Source organism: Elephantulus edwardii, unplaced genomic scaffold (assembly GCF_000299155.1).
Source record: "Elephantulus edwardii isolate Elephantulus edwardi_28Jun2011 unplaced genomic scaffold, EleEdw1.0 scaffold00027, whole genome shotgun sequence".
In the NCBI taxonomy this organism is placed as follows: Eukaryota; Metazoa; Chordata; class Mammalia; order Macroscelidea; family Macroscelididae; genus Elephantulus; species Elephantulus edwardii.
Genome location: NW_006399777.1, coordinates 16,414,960 through 16,435,147, shown reverse-complemented (window position 1 = coordinate 16,435,147; position 20,188 = coordinate 16,414,960).

Sequence of the window (20,188 nt, the reverse complement as noted above, 5' to 3'; positions counted from 1 at the left end):
AGGGTATATTCCTAGTAGTGGAACTGCCGGGTCAAATGGTATTTCTATTTGCAACTTTTTAAGAGAGCTCCATACAGCCTTCCATAGTGCTTGCACCATTTTACACTGCCACCAACAATGAATAAGGGTTCCAGTTTTTCCACAACCTCTCCAGCAGTTGATGTTTGCTGCTCTGTTAAATTTTGCTATTCTTACTGGGGTGAGTGAAATATCTCAGTCACAAAAGGACAAATACTGCATAGTGCCACTGTTGTAGAATGGACTGACATCAGGGTTGGGGGGTGGAGAATGAGAAAGATGGGATAAATAATGGGTTTAATAAATGTGTACTGCATTGAAACAGATGAGGGAGCGATGAGCCATAAATGATTGGATATTATGGTTATGACAAGAGTCCAGAAGGAAGGTTTCATAACAGAGTGTACTGGGGGGGAGGGATTGTATAACAATGAAAGAATTTATCTTTTACTTTTAACTGGGGGGGCGGGAGAGGTGGGCAGGGAGAAAAATGCAACAATGAATGAATGGAAATCCAAAGTCTCTGTAAACGTTCATTAAAATTAATTTTTAAAAAAGAGAGAAAAAGAATATTTACATTTATATAAAGAAAAAAAAGAACACAATGAATTTAAACTATGCCAGATAATCACTTCTAAGTTAAATAACCATTTTTACATAGATAAGACCAAAAAGTCAACAAGAGATAGGAACACACAGAATTGTGAGAAGAATGTGGAGTTCAACTTCAAACCTTTAAATAATAATAATAATTTAAAAATCCAGTCTTACCGCCAGGGAGCTCTGGTGGCATAGCCCACCAGGAGGTGAGCTGTTAGTCTAAAAGGCCATGATGCTCTCTGGTAGTTCAAATCCATCAACAGCTCTGAGGGAGAGAGAGAGAGAGCCCATTCCTCCCGTGCAAGTCACAGCCTCCGTAATCCAGTGGAGAATCAGCTATGACTTGGTTCTGACTTTACAACAAGGGAGAAAGTTTTACTGAGGTTGGACTATGACCCTGAGTTGTTCTTCAGACTTCAAATTGAAACTATGTCTGATAGTCACTGCTAAGTTAAATTACCACTTAACTAAGACCAAAAAAGGTCAACAAGAGATAGGAACGCACTGAGAAGAATTTCAGGAGGAGGGAGATGAAGGATTCCAAGTAGCATCTGAGGCACCAGCCACCCCCACAATGTCTCTGAACCTCAACCATTCACCTAACAGAGACACACGGAAACGGCTCGTCTAGAAATGAGAAAAACACAAACAAATGTGACTGATTATTTTATCTAGTAGTGGTGGAAATGGGAGCATGGCTTGCTGTGCATATTTGACCAACCCCCCCCCACCCCCCCAAAACAGAACAATCCATTCACTTGCCTCTCCTCAAAATGCTGTTTTTAAAAGCCAAGATAAAACCTGGTGGGACAGAGGTGAGATTTAAAGCCCTATACCCTTGGCCCTTCTGGAATATTCCCATCTGGATGTCCTCTGAGAAGACCTTTAAGGAGGGGCTTAAAGCTCCCAGGACAGTACCTTAAAGGCCTTAGTTAGCAGAAGGAGTTGGGAGGAACAAAGAAAAATCACATTTGTGATTTTTAAACTCATCCCCAGTTTAAAAATCTCTGGAGTCCAAACTGAAGAAGTGGCATTTTCACATTACCCAGCCAGCGATTCTCGTCTCATTACTCTGTCATGAGGGGAAAGACCTCAAGAGTTCCCTTTAGGAACTTTGTTCTTGGTGGTCCCCCAGGGTCCTCACAAGTGTGATGCTTTGTGGCTCCAAGATGACATTTCTGTCTTCAGCCATGTCTCCGAGGCTCACTCAGCACACGGAGAGATTGCACGGGCCTATGGCTGAGAAGGAGCAGCTGAGATTCCAAGGCCTCCTGAAAGATACGGAGGGTTTGCTGAGCTTCAGGGAAGGGTAATGCCTCTCATCCTTTGCAAAAACAGAGTAGGAAAGTCCTTTAAAAGAAATTTGATTTCCACCCTCTTCCACCCCTCTTGGATCCTTATACATTACTCTACAATAATGGTTTTATATAATATTTATCCTTGTGGGACTGAGTTAGATCATTCAGCATAATGCTCTCCAGTCCCTCTCAAGTTAGGTAATAATTTACAAAGTTATTGTTCCTGTGTGCTACATAGTATTCCATTGTGTGAATGTACCGTAATTTCTTAATCCATTCATTTGTGGTTGGACATTTGGGCTGTTTCCATGTTCTTGTGATAGTGAATAATGCTGCTATGAATATTGGTGTAGAAGTCTCTGTTTATGCCTCAGTTCTCATTTTCTCATGGTATATTCCAAGTAGTGGAATAGCTGGGTCGTGCAGGGGGCGGGTGAATAAATCATTGGGTTGTACAATTTGATGGGTAAGGGGGTGAGGAAAATTAAAAGAATTTGTTCTTAAAAACAATGTATTAGAACTTTGTAAATAAACTAGTAAAAACATTTTTTAAAAGTAGATTTGGTTTCATATAGAAAGCGTCCAGTATACAGTTTGTCCACAGAAAGTGCTCAATTAAGCAGAAGTCATGCCTATCATCTCTATGTGCACATAGGCAGCTCCAGTAGCTTACAGGTAGGTAAGGAGTTGTACTGACAACCCAAGCACACACAGTTCGAATCCACCAACTACTTTGCAAGATAAAGATGGGCAATCTCCTCCTGCACGATTTACTGCCTCTGAAAACTTCCTGGAGGGTCAGCTATGGATAGCTTCTGACTCAAGAGCATATAACAATGTGCCCATCCTCATTCTTTACTGTTGTTTTTCTGCCTTATTTTCCAGATCCCTCCTCCCCACATGATGCGGCACATAACCTGTTTGTTCATTGACCTCCTTCTCCTTCCAAACTCCCCCCCTCCCCCGCAGCGGAAGCCTGTTCACTGTACCCCACAGTTGAGAACAGGGCATCCCTGAGTTATACAAAACAGTCAAGAAACGTAGAATAAATGGACAAATGCATGATGAATCAGGTGCCAGAAAAGAAGGGCCTGAGTTGAGGAAATAAAGGTGGTGAGGGGATCAAGTTAGCACCCCAGGCTTGCAAGATCTGAGCTGAGAGAACAGCTTTCCCGGAGCCTGGGAAGAAACAGAGATCCCTGCCAGGGCGCTGCTCTGTCTTCAGTAGACAATGAGGAGTCACTAGGTTTCTGTGCTGGGAAGAGATAAGATCAGGCTTGGCTGGAGGGAGGTGCACTTGTCAGAATAGTGCAAAAGGATTGGAGAAGGGAGAGCGAGGGGAGCTTGGAGACTATCCAGAGACTCGCCCTCCACTTGTAAGGGAAGGCAGGGTAAGCTGGAACCAGGCAGGACAGGCTTACGGGTTTGGGACAGGGATACCGGCAAAGGGAATTACAGTAGAAGACTTTGCTGGACACATTTCCCAAGGGACTGATGTAGAAAAGAAGAGAAAGGAATGTAAGACACATCCATTGATCCCATCTATCTGTCCAGACGGAATCTATCCACCCATTCATCCATGCATCTGTCCATCCAGGAGGGGAAGCAGATGAAAGTGGCAAGGAGCAATTTGTACATTTAGAACTCTAAAGACCGACCTTGACACACTGTTTTCTGAGAGTTCAGAGAGTGTAGAAAGAGAAATGATGGGGCAAGTGGGAGGAGCAGCAGGACCTTGGAATCTAAAGCAAGAACTCCAAGAAGAGACTCAGAGTTGTTGCCAGATCTGCAGAGACAGGAAGAAGTCAGTAGTGCTGCAGAAGCAGAGCCAGGGAGAACGGCTCCTGCTTTTAAAATCCATCCCTTCTTGTTGCTTCTGAAAATTCTTCCAGCCCAGCACTCGGGCTTAAAGCCCTCCACCAATCTACTGCATTCTTTGCTTAAAAAAAAAAAAATCGATTGATAGATAGATAGAAAATAAAAATAAAAGCTGGTTGTATGTCTGATGTCTCCCACCTGACTCAGTCCTCTGGGATAAGGGTCCTCTGTGGTACTCACAGAATACATTTGGAAATTGGAAAATCTAAACGCAGCCAGAAGCCTCTGGAGGGAAGGAGCAGAGGTGGGTTGGGCAGGAAGCATTTGAGAGTCTGTGGTGAATAAAAATCATAAGAATCTCAAGAATGGTGGCCCCAACTCTAGTAGGAGACTCTCAGTAAAAAAGACACATTGGTATATTTAGCTCTAGTGGCTTACTGGTGAGGAATTGTGCTGTCAATGCCATGATGAGAGGTTCGAATCCACCAGGTGCTCTGAGAGAGAGAGATGGGAATCTCCTCCCTTGTGAAGAGCAACGATGTCAGTGTGGAGACTAAGGTGTGCCTGACACAGGCCATGGTCTTTGCAATTACTTGCTATGTATCAGAGAGCTGGACAATGAGTAGGGAGGATCGAAGGAGCCTTTGAGCTGCGGTGCTGGAGAAGAGTATTGAATATACAGTGAACTGCTAGGAGAACAAACAAGTTCGTCCTAAGAGGGTGAAGCCAGGCTGCTCCTTGGAGGCAAGGATTCTGAAGCTCTGTCTGACATACTTTGGATATGTTGCAAGGAGGGACCAGTCCTTGGAGAGAGACTTCATGCTTGGGAGGGTGGAGGGACAGCGCAGGAAAGGAAGACCCTCGATGAAATGGCTTGATCCCTTCACTGTGGTAATGAGGATAGGCGTGTCAGAGACAATAAGATTGGCAAGGGATAGCGCAGGGTTTAGGGCTGCTGTACATAGCGTCGCAAAGAGTCGCAGGCAACTCAACGGCACATAAGAACAGCAGCAACAACGTTAGAAGGTAAAGTGATATGGATAGAGAGGACACAGATGTGCCACAAACGCTACGTTTTTTAAAAAAGCAGGCTAGTCAGGGTAAGCTGTGCTGAAAATGAAGACACGTTTGAGGATTTAAAAGCTCAGTCCTGGGTAGGCTGCCAGGGCAAAGGACCTTCTTGCAGTTGCCCTGCTAGGCCTGGTTTTGGGGAGCCACAGATGGCAGTTCCGAGAGCGCACCACAAGGGGGTGCCCGGACCCCTTCTAGCGCAGCCAGAGCGCGGCTGCACAGCCTGTGAGCAAAAGTTTTTCTTAAACTAACAATGCCAGTGTAAGGAGGTGCTTGCGCCTGATTGGACAGAGGAATTTTGCAGGTTTGATTCCTTGATTGGACAGGAGGTGTTAGGGGTGGGGAGAGAGCTGATGGTGGGGGATCCCTCTCCCTCCCCCGCCAGTCTGGCCAGCTCCGTCCTCTCCTCGCCTAGGCTTGCTGTAGCTCACAATGTGACACCAGGACGCACACGCTCGCGCGCGCTCTCCCCCAGCTCGCGCTCCCTCGCTCCATCTCTCTCTCTCTCTCTCCCCTCCCCGACACATACACACGGGCACGCACGCACATACCCATCTCTCCCATAAACACACACATACACATGCACACCCACACCCACGCGCGCCCGCACCGCCCCACGCGCGCACACTCACGCCCACGCTGCGCCCCGGAGAGTCCGGTCCCGGCGAGAGCGCGAAAGGATACGGAGAAGCCTCCGGCGGGGAGCGCAGAGGCACCCCCGGACGCGGTGCCCTCCCCGCGCGGCCGCCTCGGCTACGGCCCGGGAGCCTCCGGCCGGCGATGGCCCCAGATTGCGTCCTGCTGCTCCTACTGACAACCGCGGTGGCCGCGATGGAAGGTAAGGCAATCCTCCGCGGGACAAGTTGGCTGCTGAAGTCCACCTCCCCGGGTGCCCGAGCTCCACGCTCGCGGCGCTTCCTGGATGCTCCGCGCGGCTGGCAGCCCCGGACCGAGTGCCCGGTGGCCAGGGAGCCCGGGCTGCACCCGCTGTGGCACGCAGGGCTGATCTCTGGGTCTCCGCGCCCGCAGCCGGCTCGCCGAGCCCTGGGATCCCAGCGCCCTGGTGGCCGCGTCGGCGCAGCCGGACTTGGAGAGCTCGGAGCGCGCTGCATTGCAGTGCGGGCTCCTTGGGCGCAGCTGGGCACTGGGTGGAAGGGGCGCGCCCGAGGCCATCTGGCCCCGGGAGTGCGGGCGCCCATCCCGGGCTTGGTGGCGCTTCAAAGCGGCCCACTCACTGCGACCTCGCCCTTCGCCAGCTAGGGGGTTCCCAGCTCCGGGACTCTGGGCTCGGAGGATGGGAAAACTATCATTGCTCCGCGAGGGGCCGTCGTAGAAGAGGGGCTATTTGATCGTATCTTTATGAGGACCAGCCATTCTGGGGGCGCCTGGGCGGGAGTGACATTCTTACTGGGGGATCACTGTGCAGGAGATGGGCATCCTTGCTGCCTCTTGAACTTGAGCATGGGTGTGATCTGGGCAGGTCGATCCCCGCCCAAACTCTCCCAGCCTCCGGTGCACCCGGGAAGGGGGACTAGGTGACTGGAAGCTGTTGGGCAGCGACGCCCTCCACGGTGGTTCAGCCTGGGCTGTGTCTCAGCTTGTCACCCAGCAGGCTCGATCTGTGGGCACCGAGCCTGAAGTGATGGGGAGCGGGGTGCTCCGGCGACCCGCGAATCCCACTGGGAAATCCCTACCTCCCACCTCCACCCCCTACCCCCTGCGCTCCCCGCCCCTCCTCGCCTCGGAGAGGCGGCTGCAGTCCCTTCCCAGGAACGCAGCAGCTCGGAGGGAGAGCTGGAGTTGCAGGCAGACAAGCAACTTTAGGGAGCGAGGCACCGCTCGCTGCAGCCCCGATCGCAAAGCCCCAGCCCGGGTCCGGTGCGCTGGGACTGTGCAGGGTGGTCCGGTGCGCTGGGACTGTGCAGGGTGGAACCCACGCGCAAGCAACGCAGCTCCCCCGGGCGCCCAGCGCTTCCTGAGCCCGTTACCAGTTGCGGGTGGAAACTTCCCCAGACCCATGGTTCTGAGCCTGCGTCCGCTCGGCAAAGCGCGTCCCTTCTCCCAGAGAAGCCAAGGACTCTTGGGGCCCTGAGGCGCTGTTCAGATTCCCTCAATTTTGGACCGAATCACCTTCTCCCGCGCTTTCATTCTGGTGGCGGCTGAGGACGGTGGGTGCATTAATGCCTAGAAAGCTCTTACTTGCTTTTCTGAAAGTGCCTTTTGTTTCTTCGCAGCCTCCCACGGCCCTCTGAAGCGACTGCTTTTTCTTTTCTATTTGGTGCTAGTGGGGGGGGGGGTTCTTCACAGAATATATGAGAGCTGTGGTCTTCATCCAAGCACTGGATTCTTGAGCTTGACTTATTGAGGGGCAGCTGCAGGGAGCAGAGGGTACAGAAAGAGAATTCGAGGGTTTCCACACACCCAGTGCTAGAGAGAAGACCCACCCAACTGAAGGGGCGTGTGCAAAGGTGCATTGACATTGCACTTTTTAGCGCTGGGACAGCTGGCTTGGCTTGGCAAAAACTCCTCACCCCTCTCCCACCCACCCTGCCCTGGGTGTCAGGGAAGGAGCTGCTGGGCACATGAATTTGTCTGGAGAGCAAGTGTAAAGAAGGGACATTCATTTGTTGTTGTTTGGTGTCATCAAGTCAACTAGACACATAGCAAGGCTATGAGTAACAGATCTGAACCCTGCCCTATCCTGTGCCATCCTCCAGCTCACTGCTCCAGTCACTGTGTGGATCCATCTCACCCAGGGGCTTACATATCAGGCCCTTGATAAGATTGATTGCCTCCGTCCTGCTCTCTTCTTGGCCACCCAGCCAGAGCTTCTTGTCTGCTTATCCCTGCAGCCCCGATGAGACTATGCAAGGCCTGTCATTCAGGATTTTGTGCCCCTTTCTTTCTGTAGAGCCCTCAAAACTTGGCCAGTGGCCTAACAGAGAGGAGCCTTACTCACTGGACTGGGAAAAAAAAAAAAAATCTCTCCAGCAAGGGTTAAAAGAAACGCCACATTCAGCAGAATCTGACAGCAGCTTGTCCCCACCAGGTACCCAGGGCGAGTACACACCATTCACTCGTTGATCTCCTCAAGTGAACGCAGGCAGACTCATTTTCTACTCTCCCCACGCAGACACGCCTTCCCCTCCTGCCTGAGTGGGCTGGCTCGCTCCTGGCTTGGTGCGCGATGAGTGAGGAATAATTATCAGAAAAGTGGATCAATGAGCTGCCCACACCAACAGCAGGTTCCTCCCCAACTCGGCTGTGACCAGGGAGTGCCACTCCCTGCTGCCTTCAGGCGCTTGTGTGCCCCTCCTCTGCCTGCTCTGCCATTCTGGGCGTCTCTAGTGAAATTTGCAAGGGCCCCTGTCGCCCAGGGCGAGCAGCTCTGAGACCAGGCAGGTCCTCAACTCAGGAGGCCAGGAGCAGGGACAAAGGGACAGTGGTGGCAGGTGGAGAGAAGTGGCCGGAGGAAAGGAGTGTATTTTGAGACCCTCTGACTGGACGATGGACAGAGGGCGGCCAGCGGGATGGCAGAATGGAAGAGAGACCTTAATTCTTAAGGCAGCAGCAGGAGGCTGGTTAGCTGGGGGTGTAGGAGCCCCCCCTCTTTGTCCTTTCCTCCCAGTTCCCTTTTCTAACAGCTCTGCTGTGTGAGGGGAGAGCGAGCTGAGGGACAGGGCTTTTAAAGTACTGTCACAGTGGAGAAGGTAGGCTGTGGCGCCAGTTGCCAGCATCCTCTGCTCTTCTGGACACGGGGGGCCTCTTCACACGTCTCTGGACAGACAACAGCCTCTTCAGCCTGATGTCTTTTCATGCCGTGTCTGCAAGCTTGCTGAGACCTGGCTACTACCATCTGTGAAGGCTGCATCCTCTAGGCCTGCCCTTCGACTTGTGCTTGTAGAGGCGGGCTCTGGAGAGCTGGGCTCCTCCCAGGGTGCTTGTGCAGCAGCATGGGCACATCGGACGTGCAGTGGACACCCCCACCCCCACCCCCCCTTGGAGCTGGTAGCTTGGATGAAGGCCGGTGGCTCTTCCAGGAGTCAGCAACCCAACCGTAGCTTGCTTTGCTCTGCACAATGACCTTGCATCCACTGGGGGCCTCTGGAGCACGTCCAAGAGGGACTGCTTTATGGTATGGCTTAGGCCAAGGGCTGGACTTGGTATCTGTGAACGCCAGTGGGAGGTGTCTCAGGGTTTGGCACATAATGGGCGCTCAGCTGGAGTTAGCTGCTGCTGTAACCCACGATTGAGGTACTGCCCCCCCATTGTGGCATATTCCACGTGGATGTAGTTGAGTGTTTCATTCGCTGTTCCGATTTTGCACGCAGTTACATCTCTAGACTAGGCCCATGGTAGAGTTCCCTGAGCTCATGTATCTCTAGCCCACCCCTGGGCCTGTCGATGGTGAGCAGTTTCTGCCTTTTCTTTTAATGTTTGCCTGCCGTGCGTGTTCTGCTTGGGTGCCAGGTCTGTGCAGGAGCCTATAAGCAGCAGCAAGCCCCAAAGATTTATTTAAAAATAAAAAGTCTGAGAGAGAGAAAAGTCAATGTGCAAATGTTCTGTCCGTTAGCGGCTTTAATTTTCTGTGCGCTGTGAAGGGATGTCTGTACCTTGATGTTTGTGGCAAGATGATGAGGTCGTGGTTGTTGTTGTTAGATGACACTGGACTCAGAGACTCTACGGACGACAGATCTGAACCCTGCCCTGCCCTGTGCCACCCTCGATACCTCTGATATACTGAACCCTTGGCTGCACTCATGGTGTCAGTCAATCTCATTGAGGGTCTTCCTCTCTTTGGCTGACCCTCCACCTTTCAAAGCATGATGTCCCTTTGCTAAAAGGAACCTGTCCTGGTGATATGATCAAAATATATGAAATGAAGGTTCATCATCTTTGCCTCCAAGGAGCACTCTGGCTGCACTTTCTCCAAGACATACCTTTTTTGTCCTTTGTCAGTCCATGGGATGTTCAGTGCTCTTCTCCCACACCCCAGCTCAAAGGCATCAGGTTTTCTCCTGTCATCCTTATTGACAGTCCAGCTCACAGATGCATAGCAAGTGATTGAGAAGAGCATGGCTTCAATCAGATGCCTGGGCCTTTAAGTGGTAGATTGTAGCCAAAGATGATTTTTTTTTTAAGTGGAGAAAAAAATGTCTGAGAGAGGAAAGTAAGTTTGACACAGTTTTATTAGCTGATTGTATTTGAGGGACATACATGGAACGCTCGGGGCTCTTAGGGTTTTCTTTTCTTCCCAAGTGGGTGTCAGCAGACGGGACTTGCCAGATGAATTGGGGGTCTCAGACTCACAGTCCATCAACATTTGGGTGCGCTGAAATTAAAAAATACTGATGTGTCAAATGCGATAATGGTTACTACTGGTGGACTGTGTTTGGTGGAGCTCCCCAGTGAAAACAAGCTTGGAAGCAGGAGTGGCATCCACTTCTGAAACAGCTTGTCTCCGGAAACGCTATGACTGTGGAGAAATGATGAAAGTTATACAAGTGTCCAGGTCTTTCGTTCATAGGGTCGCTATGAGTCGCCTATGACTTGATGGCATTTAACAACAACAACAACAACACAACATAGGGCAACACAGTTCTGGACAGTAGATTGGGAGAAAATCCACAAGGTCCAGCCCCAGCCAAACCTTCTGCCAGTGGGCCTTGAACATGAGGATTACCAGGATTCTGGGTTTGCCGGAGGCTCATCCCCTCTTACCCCTTCGTCACCTACGTAAACCCAGACTTCGATCTCAGAGGGCCTGCCGTGACCAAGCGTGGCTCTTTATCGTCACGTTGTGCTTTACAGAAAGTGCATGAGGCAGAGGCATGATGCAGTCACTTTTAAAAAAAATTGTGTTCATCAAGAACTGACTGAAAGGAGAAAGAGGGGATAAATTATGTATACTGCATTGAAACAGATGAGGGGAAGAACTGTTTAAAAGGGATATGTGATTAGGTATTATTGTCATGACAGGAGTCCAGAACGAAGGCTGCACAGTGGAGTGGACTTGAGGGAAGGGATTGTATAACAATGAAAGAATTTTTCTTTTACTTTTCAAAGAGAAGAGAGAACTGGGGGAGAGGGATGGGCAGGGAGAAAAGTGCAACAGTGAAGGAATGGAAATCCACAGTCTCTGTAAACTTTCATGAAAATTAATAAGAAAGAAAGAAGGAAGGAAGGAAGGGAGGAAGGGAGAGAAATGCAGGAAAGAAAGAAAGAAAGGAAAAAAAAGAAAGGAGGGAGGGAGGGAGGGAGGGAAGGAACGAAGAGAGGAAGGAAGGATGGATGGATCTTGGATAGTTCAAATAGGACCAAGAAGAAGAATGGGGCTAGAAGATGCAGGGCGGCACCATGAATTCTTTCCCTGGATCTGGTGTGCTCTGCTCCCAGTTCTCCGGAAGTTGCCTTTTCTTTAGTTGGGTGAATTAGTGTGACGAACCCAGTGCTGTGGAAGGCCTCCCGGGTCGGGAATGGGGTCAGCAGGGGTGGAGGAAACGGGTGAGCATTGTGTGGGGCAGTGGGGAATCACATAATGAGAGGGCACCAGCTGCCATTTTCATCCTCAGCTACATGGTTTGTGAAGCCTTGAGGTGCACCTCGCCACAGAGGGCTTGCTCTGACCATGAAGGCATGAAGTCCAGGCTTAGTGGCTTTAGCATTTCAGGGCCACTGTAATGAAATACGACAAAGTAAAGGGCGTTTAAAGAACAGAAACTGATTTCTCATGCTCTGGAGGCCAGGAGTTCCAGTCCCATGGACACTGCTTCATGTTGCTCTCCTAGCTTCTCATGGCTTCTGTTAGTACTGACTTCCTTTTTCTATTTCTCGACACGCCTTGGCTTGTATCTGCCACGGCTGTCACATGACTTCCCATCTCTAACTCTACCTGTCTATTCTCTTTATAAGACTCCGCTCAGATGGCTAAGGGTCAGTTCTACTGCTCTGTGACTTCATGCTAATGAATACTTCTTCAAAGACTCTATTCTAAACAGGGTCATGTTCACAAATACCAGGGGTGAGGCCGTCAATGTATCATGTTGAAGAGTGCAATTCAATCTCTAATAGTACTTTATGATGTTGTGTTGCTAGGTGCCATCAAGTTGAGTACTACTCATGGTAACTGTATGAATAACAGATCTGAACCCTGTCCTATAACGTGTCATCCTTACAATCACTGACACCCTCAAGCCCATTGCCGCTGTCACTGTGTCAGTCCACCTGGATGAAGGTTTCCCTCACCTCTTTTTACCATCCCTCCACTTTTACGAGCGTAATATTCTTCTCCAAGAATGTTGCCTTTCCTAGCAACATGTCCAGAGTATGGGAGACAAAGCTTCTCCATCTTTCCCTCCAGGGAGCACTCTGATTTCACCATCTCCAAGACATATCTGTCCACGGAATATTCAGTATTCTTCTCCAGTAACACAACTCAGAGGCATCTATTTTTCTTCTGTCATCCGTATTCATTGTCTGACTCTAAGATGCATAGCAAGTGACTGAAACAACCATGGTCGGAATCAGGTGTACCTTAGTCCTCAAACTAACATCCTTGCTCCTCAATAATTTGGAGATGGCCCTGACTGCAGACTGCAACAATTTAAAAAAGAAAGATAAATGCTTATACGATCATTGTTGTTGTTGTTGTGTGATGTCTAGTGGGAGCTGACTCACAACTGAGCCTCCAATGAGTTTTCAGAGGCACTTAATCACCCAGGAGAAGATTTGCCCATCCTTCTCCCATGGAGCACTTTGAACCAAGTGCCTTTGGGATTGCAGCACAGTTTCTTTCCACTAGGCCACTAGAGCGCCATCATAAGTCATAGGTATGTTTCTAATATTGTATTTTGAAGATTCGTCTGCATCTCACCACTAAGACTTCTCACAGGTTTGGCTTTCAAGAGGAGAGAGTCTTTCCAGTGAGGGCAAAGGTACAAGGTGAAGGTACCTCTGAGCACTGGCTCGTAGGCTTCAGGAGGCCTCCAAGTTCTTCAGGACTGGGCTGACTCTGGAAATCTGTATTTTTCAAGGCCTCGCTGGACCCACATACTTTGGGCGTGCTGTCACGAGGGGCCAGTCCTTGGAAAAAGACATCATGTTTGACAAACTAGAGGGCCAGAAAAAGACAGGAAGACCCTGGACGCAGTAGATACAGTGACAGCAACAGCGGGCAGCGATTGAGGGTGGTGAGAGCTCAAACAGGGCTTTGCTCTGATGCGCATTGGGCCTGTCTGGGTAGAAGCGGATTCAGCAGCCTCTAGTATCAGCCACCACCCCGGAAGACGCAATCAAGGGCACCTGTGAGCACTTTCCCGGGGCAGTGGTTCTGAACAGGACTGCAGTCAGAAATCCTGTAGGCAGTCTTCAGTCAGGCTGAGAAACGCTGGAATAGCTAACACTTACAGAGTAAATAAATGCCTGGTGATTTTCTAAGAGTTTTGCAAAAATTCTTCAAGTGTCCAGATAGGTATCATTATAATTATTGACACTTCCTACCTTCTAATAATTTTCAAGTGACAAAACCGAGGTGCAGCACACTTAAGTTAACTGGGTAAGTGGCTGACTCTGGGTTTGAACCCATGCAGTGAGAGTCTGGAGTTTGTATTTTCTCCAACCCCCCCAACCCAGCGACATGACTTTACTCTATTTCAGCATCAAATGAAGGGAGGGGGGGGTTATACTTTTCTCCCTTTAATATTGGACTTGGTGTTTAACCTGATGTTCCCTGGGACTGTTAATGCTCATAGCTCATTCACTTACCAATGTAGGTCTTGCAGTTGCTACTTTTAAAAATAAATTATAAATCAATGTTTCATTTAAGAAACACGCCACAGATGTGGGCACTTTAACCACTTGATTTTGTTCTGATGTTTCTTTCTCGGTGAAAGTTGACAGAGTGAATTTGTTTTCTGTTCGACAGTTGGTACGTATTTTGCTTGGTGCCGTTACTTGTAATCCCCTCAAGGTTATGACTCTCTTCCCATGTGGTCTGTTGGGTTTCTAATTTCCATCCATCCTTTCTTGCCCTTACTGACCTTTGAACTTTGCCCTTGGCCAAATGCTGCTGCAGTTGATGGTTCTGAGGGGCCGCTTCCTCATGAATGTGTTGTTTTGCACTAAGTTGTTGTTAGATGCCTTTCTTCCTGGAGGGCAGATTCAAACCCTGTCCTCGCCTGCACCATCATGTCTCTGACCAGCTCAAGACCGTTGGTGCCACCACCATACCAGGCCATCTCATTGAGGGTCTTTTGTGCACTGACCCTCTGCTTTTCCAAGTAGGATATGTTTTCTGCCAATGACTGGTCTCTCTTGACAACATGCACAAAGTACTTCCTTTTAAGGAATACTCTGCCTACACTTCTTCCATGATGATTTGTTTGTTTGTTTGGCAGTTTATGGTATATTCAGTACTGTTTGCCAACATCACAGTTCAAAGATACCATTTATATTCCTTATTCATTGTTCAACTTTCATGTGCATATGAAACAATTGAAAAAAACCCCTCAAAACCTATGACTTGGATCAAGTGCACCTTAGTCTTTAAACTTACATCCTTGCTCTTTAGCGCTTTAAGCGATCCTGGACAGCAGCTTTGCTCGGTGCAACACATCTTAACTATATTGGCCTGTTTGTCATTTGACTAAAAGGTGATTTCAGGGAGTGAGTTTGGTTCTAGGCTTGAAGGTTGTCTAAGGGCTACTATTCTGGAGATTCTAGGGGTAAGGAACTGCACTGCTATCCCAAAGGCCTGCAGTTCGAATCTATCAGCTGCTCTGCAAGAGAAGGGTGGACAATCTCCTCCTGTGTGATTTATAGCCTCTGAAAACCCACCGGAAGGCCAGCTATGGATTGGTTCCAAGTCAGTGGCACACATCAACCGCTATGAGACTAGGAATTCTTGGTGTTTTATTTTTAAGATTTTCAATTTCACTCCACGTTTCTCTTTCTCTCTCTCCGCCTGTCCAAGACCACTCCACCCCATTGTGCCACTTCTGATGGCTTTGTATGAAGGAAGATTCAGATCACCTTGACTCTTGAAGAATTCTCCAGCTAACTCAGCCAGCAATGGGTCGTTGCCTCCTTGGTTGGTGGCGGGGGATGCCGGGATCCCAGGGATGAAGGGATGTTCTGATAATCCCACTGTGTCAGCTTTAATCTCTCACTATCTCACTTCCTGCCCCTTTTGACTACTTCCCTCTCCCACTCCTGGATCTGCAGACCCAACCCCGGAGAACCTGTACCACAGCTTCTGATCAAGAGTCCAGTAGAAGAACTGACACCATCGCTTCTCCCTCTGTCCTGTCCAGTGGTCCCAGGAGAGATGCAGTTGTCAGACATGTCTATAAAGGTGGTGGGCGTGGATACCTGCTGCATTAATGAGCGGGTGGAGGGGTGGGCCCCCACGGGGTGGTCCAGCACGCATCCCTCTCCCTGGATTCCCAGAGTCCACGTTTCTTGGAAGAGCTCTCTTTTATGCCTCCCTTTCCTGCGCTAGCCACTTAAGCAACCTGCGTATTTCCATCAGATTGTCGGTGTCTCCAAATGTGCTAGAGAAACAGAGCATTGGATGTCTGCCCTTCTGAGGAAATTACTATAATAATAAAGTAACACCCTGGGAGAGATTTCCTATTTAGAAGAAAAATTTTGCATGAGACATTTCGCCGCTTCTCCTGCAGATTCTGTTTCAGTTGGAGCGATAGGTGGGGCTATGGAGTCAGAGCTTTTTGATGGCAGTTAGAGGAGGGTGCCAGGTGGCCAGGTCAGGGCCAGCTGCCCTATCAGACAGCCCTATCACCTGATGTTTAGGGTCACCTCTGTGGTTTTTGCTGGACGCTCCTTTCCAGGATGAGAGAGATGGGGGCATACTTCCCAGGGAGGGCTGAAGGAACTGCGGCTGGTCCTTCTTTGTGAATGGGAAACCATTCTCCATCAAACCTTGTTGTTGTTGTGTGCCTCAAATCAGAACCGACGCATAGCTGACCCTCCAGTGGGTTCTCAGAGGCAGTTAATTTTGTGAGGGGAGATCATCCACCCTTCTCCCGCAGAGCAGCTGGTAGATTCGAACCCTGTGCTTTTGGGATTGCAGAGCAGCTTCTTGGCACTAGACCACCAGAGCTCCCTCCTTTAAATAATACACCCTGAGAATATGAGAACTGAGACACAGAGACTTGTACACCAATGTTCAGAGCAGCCTTATTCACCTTCGCAAGAACATGGAAACAGCCCAAATGTCCAACCACGATCAAATGGATTAAGAAATTATGGTACATTCACACAGTGGAATATTACGCAGCACACGGGAGCAGTGATTTTGTAAATTACTACCTAACGTCGGAGGGACTGAAGAGCATTATGCTGAGTGAACGAACTCAGTCTCGTAAAGACAAATACTATATAAGACCATTATTGTAGAACAAATACGAGGATCCAAGGAGGGGAGGAGGGGTCCTTTGTTTTTCTTAAATAATTTTAGTGAGCATTTACAGAGATTTTGGATTTCCATTCATTCATTGCTGCACTTCTCTCCCCGCCCAGCCCTTCCCCACCCCAACCCCGTTCACTCCTCTCTTTTAAAAGTAAAAGAAACACTCCCTCCCTGGTACACAATCCCCCCACACCCCCGCATCCCTCCCACCGAGGAGGGGTCCTTTGTATAGGGTCACGTAATCTGATGGGTGGGGGGAAGGATTAGCACAGGAAAGGGGTGACAACCAATGTACATGAACTTTGTATATAAATCAGTATAAAATAAATTTTTTTAAAAAGATTATAAACTAGGAATGGCCCCCAAGAAACCCTGTGTGGCAGCTCTAGGCTGTCCTTAAAAGTCACTGTGAGTTGAAGTTATGTTGAAGGCGCGTATCCACAGAGCCCGCAGTGTCTGCCTGGTGCAGACACCTATAACGTGCTCCTGTTCACAGAACGGCTGGAGATTTGAGTCCGGCCTGAGGTACATCAGGGAGAAAGAGGGCCTGGTGCTTACTTCCTGGGAATCGGCCTCTGAAAACCCCCCATGGAGCGTAATTCTGCAGCTCCTGGGACCACCCTGAGTTAGAATCGACCTGGTACTCCTTGGCTGTGGGTTGAGTAACCATCACAGTAAATAGTAAAGAGACCTCACACTTGGGAAGTACCCTCAGGTCAGGCACATGAGAATGGAAGGGGCCAGGGGTTCCCTCTGCAGGCCCAAGACAGGGGCCTGGATATTCTGGGGTGCAGTGTGTGATTCTGCTGACAGTAGGGGCCTGACTTTTGGGCATCAGACAGATCTGAGGGTGCTGGCCTGGTGCCCTCCGGGAGGCAGGACTCTGCCCTTTGAGGTGTCCCTCTGGCTAGCCCCAGGTCAGGTCTGTGTGCTCGCTCGGTGGTGCGGGCAGCTGGGGGCCACAACTCCCACCGGGACTGTGTGAAATGACCTGCCAGTTGGCTGGTAATTTTGTAAATGTTGTTACCTTCTCACTGGCTGGTCAGTGGGCACATTTATTCATGCAATTCATGTTCTAGGACTGAAGAATCATTTTCCGCACCTCATTGCTCACTCCCAGTCAAACATAGGGGTGTCCTGAGCTCTGTGGGGTGAGTACCCGGAGCCCAAGACCTGGGACCTTTGTTATAATGACACAGTGATCCATTTGCTAAGGGGGCGGGGGTTTTAAAGAGAAGCCCTGGTTTCCCCCTCTGCAGCAGGGAATATAGGTGTTTTTAGGGGTCAGGTGAATCAGTGCACTGCATACAACACCATTAACAGCAGCTTAAGGAGCTTTCTCTGTCCCCTAATAGCAGGTCCCCCAGTGTTCTCTGTCGCTGAACTGGGCCAGCGTGGAAGCAGCAGATTTTCTAAGAATTACCGGGATTTATTTCTGCCCACAGATTGCACCTGAGGCCCCTCATGGCTTCTCCCTCCTCCCCGATTCCTGGCAGCAAGTGACAAAGCGACTGATTTGAATTTAACCTCCTTTGCACTGCTTTGGCTTCCCCTAGTGGAGGTGATAATAAGCAGAGAAATGGGCAGAGGCAGGTGGCCAAGAGCGGAGAGGGTGACGTCAAAGGAGCAGGGGCTCCGGGCTGTACCTTGGTACGAGCCTTCGCCATCCCTGGCACCCATTTCTGGGGTTTAAGCTTGAGGAACGTGGTCAGACTTGTTCCCACAGCTCCCTGCCCCCAATCCAGAGCAGAGCTAGAGATGAGTTTCAAGGAAGCAGAGATTTGCCAACAGTCACACAGCCTGGTGGTGCCAGAGCCAGGACAGGTCGTGCTGCCATCCACTCTAAGCATTTGCAGAATCTCCTCCTGTGCAGTTTGTTGTTGTTGTTAAGTGCCGTCGAGTCGTAGACGACTCATAGTGACCCTATGAACGAAAGACCTGGACATTTGCATGACTTCCATAGTTTCTCTACATTCATAGAGTTTCCAGAGGCAAACTATTTTGAAAGTGGATGCCACTCCTGCTTCTAAGCTTGTTTTAATCAGGGAGCTCCACCAAACACTGTCCACCATGGGTGACCATTATCACATTTGACACATCAGTGTCACAGTGTTTAGCATCACAGCAACCACGAGTTACCTCTGAACAGCAAATGGACAGACCAGTGCTAGACCAATTAGAAGAATGACCAAAACCAAAACTAGTCCTGAGGGCTGCAGATTAAAATCACCCATATTCGGCTTGGTAGCATAACTTTCTATCCAGTAGGCCAACAGAGCTCTTTCTATGTTGTTGTTGTTAAGTGCTGTCGAGTCGTAGATGACTCATAGCAACTCTATGAATGAAAGACCTGAGCACTTGTATAACTTTCATCGTTTCTCCAAGTTCATTGAGTTTCCGGAGGTGAGCTGTTTTGGAAGTGGGTGCCACTTTACTGCCTCTGAAAACCCGCTGGAGGGTCAGCCAGGGGTCACTTCTGACTCTACGGTACACAACAACAGTAGTCGCTTTTTATAAGATCCTCAGGTAGTGCAAACAGCTTCCTCTTGGCTGCCAAAGATTGATAGTTCAAGTTCACTAAGCAGTACCACGGAAGAAAGGCCTGGCAACTTATGTTCATAAGGATAACAGCCCAGGAAGTGCAGTAGAACTCAGTGCTGGTTTATGACGCATGAAGTTGCCATGAGTTAGAAAAGACTCGAGGTCGACAGGTGGGTCACTGTTCCCCTTCATATCTTATCAGACTGGCTCCCATTGTACAGATGAGAGAGCTGAGGCTTCACATTACTGGCTTAAGAGTTCAGATGCAAACTGAAGTTGGTCCAACTTCCCAAAGCTCTCAGCCCTCCCTCCCCTGCCTGTCTTCCCTCCTCACACCCATTTTAGTGCTTTTTCCATTTGACATTGCCTAACCCAGGGCGATTCACGGAGGCCACGGTGGTGAGGCTCCATCTCCCATCCTTTGTACGCGCTGTGAGGAGGGATCAGTCCTCGGAGGAGTTCATCCTGGTCGGAGAGATGGTGGGAGGGTCAGCATAAGAGAGGAAGACCTTCAACAGGATGAATTGACACATTGGTAGCAACAGCGACCTCCAGTGGATGAGCAACCGTGAGGACGGCACAGGGTGGGGAAGGGTTCACGTTCACTGTCCATAGTGTCGCTGTGAATCATCATTGACAACAAACAGATTTGTCTTGGAGAAGGTGCGGTCAAGAGTGCTCCTGGGAGGCAAAGATGATGCTTCATGTCACACAGTTTGCACATGTTGCCTGGAGAGGTTATTCCTTGGAGAGGAGCATCAGGTTTGGGAATGTGGGGGTATGGGGGTGTCGAAGGACAGGAAGACTCTCAACCAGGTGGGTGGACACGGTGACTGTGGCAGTGAACTTGAGTGTGTCAGGAATGGTGGCCATGGCACAGGATAGGACAGTGTTCAGATTGGTGGTTCATAGGGTCGCTATGCGTTTTATTTAATTCTATAACACCTAACAACAAGGACAACAACAGCGACTATTAAAGAATAAAATCAGGGAACACTTACTCAGCACTAGCTGTTTGCTCATTGTGTGTCTGCTCTGGAGGGACCAGACCGGCTGGCTCTGTTGCCCGACTGTCCAGCTCCTGTGGCCAGTTCCTCCACATGCTCTCTGGAGCCGGCCTCCCTGTGTCCAAGGCTGGAGGAAAAGAGGTTTCCTTCTTGGTTTGTGTTTCATTTTATAATTGCCTTTCCTGAGTGACCCCGCCAGTCAGACTCCCACTGAGGTCTTTCTTGGTCTTCCTTTTACTGCATGTCCATCTGCCCCTCGTCTGTGATCAGCTGTGATGTGTGGATGGCTGCAGTTTGGCATCTGCACCTGGATCTCGGCGGTCGTGGGGGGCAGGGTCTCTGTGCAGGTCCCCTGAAGCTTGCTCCACAGACCCACCTTCCAGAGGGCTACCAGCTGTGGGGTCCAC